At 36.5% G+C, this 5078-nt stretch overlaps 1 non-coding gene across 1 annotated transcript; it reads left to right on the top strand.

Moving 5' to 3' along the window:
* Positions 1 to 1676: 1676 nt before the first annotated feature.
* On the top strand, positions 1677 to 1812 carry LOC142872792 (U4 spliceosomal RNA). Its single transcript, XR_012920883.1, has one exon. It is a non-coding gene; the product is annotated as a U4 spliceosomal RNA (small nuclear RNA).
* Positions 1813 to 5078: the final 3266 nt, after the last annotated feature.

Below are 5078 nucleotides of genomic sequence, written 5' to 3'. Positions count from 1 at the left end.
TAGCTCACTATAACCTTGAACTCCTGGGCTCAAGCGACCTTCCCTTTTGAATAGCTGGGACTACAGTCATGTGCCACCATGTCTGTCTAATTTATTTTTATTTCTATTTTTTTGTGGAGACAGGGTCTTGCTATGTTGCCCAGGCCTGTCTCAAACTCCTGGCCTCAAGTGATCCTCCCACCTTGGCCTCCCAAAGTGCCGGGTGGGTGAGCCACCATGCCTTGCCCCATGAGGAAGACTTTCTATAGAAATTTTGGACTTCCAATATTTGAATCATATGCATATTATCTTCTTAAAAGAAATAGTAAATAATTTTTCAATCATTTAAAATGTGGCACACTTTTCTTGACACAAATTTCTTGATAAATATGTGTTCTGATGGCACAAAGCCCCTTTCCAAGAGGAGGAGGTCACTAACAATGTAAAATTGTCAAGAGAATTCAGGTCCATTTTCGCTCTTTTATAAGCCTATAAATACAGACCATAGAACTTGTTTCCGTGGTATCAAAATTAAAGATGTTTGTACCACATTAAATGTGTGGTTTGATTGGGAGATGAAAATTACTTTGTGATCTTGAACCTAGAATCTCAAGAAGTTGTGGGGATTGTTGTGCCTAACCCACAAGAAGGAGATAAAAGGATTGAGGTTCTCCCTCAGGACACATTCCTGAGACTCTCCAGTGTGCTCCTTGGCCTGCTGGTCTGCCGCATATGGTCGACATTATCACCCCAGGGCCTGGAAGTCATAAAGGACAGTAACATACGCAGGAAATGGTTGTAAAGAGATATGCAAAAGTGGCTTATCAAAAGAAAGTCAAATGCCCCTGTTCATTATAATCATTTAGGGAAGGAAAGGAGGTAAGAAAAATGAAAACTGGCTACTATGAGAGAGGTTTTCCCTAAGCTGACTGAAAATTCACGTGCATGTCTTAGTGAAGATGATTAGAGAAGATGTTTGTGAACTCCTGGACCCCTCATGAGATAATTACCATAGTCAAGTTTGTATAGGGAGCACATGTGTCCTATTCTATCTGGGTTTTAGGCTTTTGAAAAGGAGATAACATGACTTTTGTTTGGTAGAAAGAGTATGCACTTGGGATCAAATCCTGGCTCCACCACTTATGTGCTACATAATCTAGAGCAAGATAAGTAATATCTCTCAGACCATCAGTTTACTCCTCTGTAAAATTAAGTAATAATAATAATACTATGTACCCCGGAGAGTAATTGAGGATTAAATGAATTAATATTTGTAAAGCATTAAGAACAGTGATTGGCACACAACAAGTGTTGGAACAATGTTTGGTAAAGAAAAATACATGTGTGGAATACACTAGCGGACAATACAACTCTAGTTAAATCCATTCAATTAATCAATGTCCTTTTGCCTCTGAAAAGCATTAGTTGATGCCTTAAGACTCTAAATAAGCACTCATGGTTATTAGACCATTCTCTTATTCACCCCTGCTCTCACCAGGAGAATTGTTTGCTTATCAAAACTTGGTTATGTTTATTCCCTGGTCTATTTATGACAGCTATTTTTGTTTTGTTATTACATAACTAAATCTTATAAGTAAGCCTATTAAACATGCATTCACAAAGAGAGTTGTTTGTATGAGAACTAGGTCAAAGGCTTGGAAGAGACTTGATAAAGAGGTTTTTAAAAAATGCCTCGAAGCTTTGAGCAGTGAGAGATCATAGCCAAAGAGGTTTATCCCAAGCATGATTATTGCTAATTGAAAACTTTTCTCAATACCCCACCATGACAACTTGAAATATAGTCAACTTTAGCAATTTTTTAAATTTTAAATTTTTTATCTCTGATTATCAGTATATAATAGTTTTATATATTTATGGGGTACATGTGAAATTGTGACACAGGCATACAATGTTTAATAGTCAAATCAGGGTAATTGGGATATCTATCACGTTAAGTATTAATATTTATCATTGCTTTGTGTTAGGAACATTCTAATTCCATTTTTTTAGTTATTTTAAAATTTACAATAACTTAGCGTTGACTATAGTCACCTATTGTGCTATTAAATACTAGACACAATGGAGTATTATTCAGCCATAAATGAATAAAATCCTGTCATTTGCACCAACGTGGAGGGAACCTAAGGGCATTGGCAATTTTTGACAATCTCTATGGGGACTAAACAAAAAAAAAATTGCCTTAAATTAGGTATAATATTTATGAAGCTATGAACAGATTAAGAAAAACTTGTAGAAATCTGGAATGATTTTTGTTGAAAATTGTTTTTCAAATGTCCTTAAGTTCTGGCTCCACTTAAGAGAAACTGAAACTGGAAATTATAGACAACGCATCATGGGTGTGGTTGGTCCAAGAAAGACAATGTACAATTCCAAGAGAATGGTCCATACTCAAGAGCAAGGCCTGGATCTACAGCAAAAAAGTTTGGCAAATTAATCTGTATTTATATTTTTCAATTTAAAAGGAAACATGTTTAATTATTATTAATTGTTTTGAATGGTTATTTGCATAAATAAAAATTTCAATGCCAGGTAAGTGGGTTTCTACCATACTTAAGACTGCTAGGCTTTGAAATAACTGCCTCAGGTTGGAGGCCAGGCACTGCTGCTTACTAGCTATGGGACCTTGGGAAAATAACTTATTTATTTTTTATAATTATGAGGTTATTGCGAGGAATCAATGCAGTACTACATCAAAAGAAAGCACTCCGCACAGTGCCCTGCACGTGGTAAACCCTGGCCACTGTTATTATGCTTTCCTGAATTCCATTCGTCCCCCAACTTAGTGTCTTGCACATAGCTGTTACTGCATACATGTTCATTATGTTTTAGGAAATGATAATTTATTCAGCAAATAATAATTGAGCATGCTATTTTTCAAACACTAATATATGCTTAGAACACAGTCATGAATTAAGATATAGTTCACTGACCCCTTTGAGAAGCTTTTGCATTAGCCAGATGTTAGATTAGGAACTTGCAATGAATTTATACATTATTGATCTTGTCTTGTGGCCAAGCACTCAGTATAAAAAACAATACGATATTGGTGATGATAGATAAGGATCTAGTTGTCAGAGTTGCAGGATTTTTGGAAATATTCATCTTTTTGTTCGGTAAACATTTATTTATCAGGAAAATAGAGTCAAGGTAGGCAATAACAATATGTAAAGTAATAACTATGCAGAAATGAAATAAATCATGGGGGACCATAGAAAAGGAAGAAAAATGGCAGCGAATATATGTAAAAATGCAACATATTTCTAAATATTTCTGCCGTATTTTACCCATACATAAATCCAAAGAGTCTGCCCATAAAACTGCACATGATGTCTAGTAGGATAAGCTCTTACCAGTTGATGAAAGTTTATGCTGTGGACATAAGCATGGATTTTAAGTAAGACCAAGATTAGAGACCTAACTCTGCCACTTATTAGCTGTTTGACACTGGGAAAGTCACTAAATCTAATTGAAATTGTAAGCTGCGCAGAGCAGTGCCCGTCAGGGTAACACCTCCGAAGGTGACTGTTATTATGACAGGTAAGACTCAACACTATACTCAGGTTGCATGTCCCCCAGAGCCAAAATGTGTCCCCCAGACCACAGGCAGCACAAACACTTCTCAAAACTCCTTGTCATAGACTTTCATGGAGCTTGTGACTTGCCTCCGTGACTTGCTCCTGTCTTGACCCACTGAGTCAACAACCTCCAGCAGGACAACTGTTATTTTCCTCTGTCCTGCATTTTAGTCAAATAGTGTCTGTATGGTGTATGGTTCAAGAAGTTAAACTAACTTAAAAACATCAACCCTGTATTTTTAAGGAAAGTCTTTTGATGTTTTTGTTGTTTGCATATTTGTTTGTTCAGTTTTGTTCCATTTGGGGGGACCTCGATACTGGAGTGCAGGTTCCTTTAGCCTTTGTGTCTGTTACTCCACAGAACACCCAGAATTTTGCACAGACCTTTCCATAGCATAGTCAACTCCTCTGAATACCTCCTCCTTAATTATCCAGAATATTTGATGATTATTGAAAGTTTTTGAGCTAAAATTCTTTCTCTGTGAATTGGCTATTATATTCCAGCACCAACTTTAGAAACTTTATTCTACCAAGAGAGTAGATGTCCAATAAATATTTGTTGATTGATTTATTTTGCTGAGTGATTGAACTCCAAGGCTTCATGCAATGTCCTTTATGCACAGCTGTGTAAACTCTATTGAGTGAAACTGAAGCCTGCCACATTCCAGGAGTAACAAGGAATAAGCGAGCCAAGGACCTCGTCTCTAACATATCGCCCACCAAACAGCCTGAACATCTTGCTGACATAAAAACAGCTGCAGGAGACTAAAAGTAAGAGCAGTATGACAGAAAACCAAAATCACTTTCTCAAAGGATTAAAAGAAAAGGAATAGTAAAAGTACCAAAATGTATGTTGTCTATTAATAAGCAGGGAGTAGAGAGATCATTTTCAAAATGCAAGTAGTAGTAGAATTAATAGAATTAAGTGCAATTTCATAAATTCCCCATGGTTTCAGCTTCACCAGTGTAACATTGCAAATCAACATGCTAGGAGGCTGATGTACTTAACTTAGATCCCTAGATATGCTTCTGAGTTTAACAATCGACCTTATTTCTTTAGACAGACACACTGGGAGAAGAAGGAGTTGCCCTGTAACAGCTAGTGTATGACATTTTTTACTATCTTTGCTCTCATCTATACAACATAGTCATGACTGGAGAAAAACTGAAAATCACATCTCATATAATCTCTGATCATCCTTGCTCTACAAAATAATTTTGGAAAATTAGCTTGCATGTTAGAGTTCTCAGAAAATCAACTGTTTTTCATTTCTGACTTGGAGATGATTAGCTATGCATATAAATTGATTGATTTACTTTCCCACCTCCTCTCCATCCTAAGCATTTTCCAATTTAGGTCTAAACTCATCTTTGGCACTTACATGTGGCAGAAAGGAACAGAAATGGAAGTATATGTTCTCTCTCTTGCCTAAGCCCCAATGAGCAAGAAGAAGTGACAGAAGAAGGAATACGACTAAACTCATCACTTGCTGAAATGCTATT

The sequence above is a fragment of the Microcebus murinus genome, chromosome 8 (genome assembly GCF_040939455.1).
Source record: "Microcebus murinus isolate Inina chromosome 8, M.murinus_Inina_mat1.0, whole genome shotgun sequence".
In the NCBI taxonomy this organism is placed as follows: Eukaryota; Metazoa; Chordata; class Mammalia; order Primates; family Cheirogaleidae; genus Microcebus; species Microcebus murinus.
This window is presented reverse-complemented; position numbering and strand designations above follow the sequence as displayed.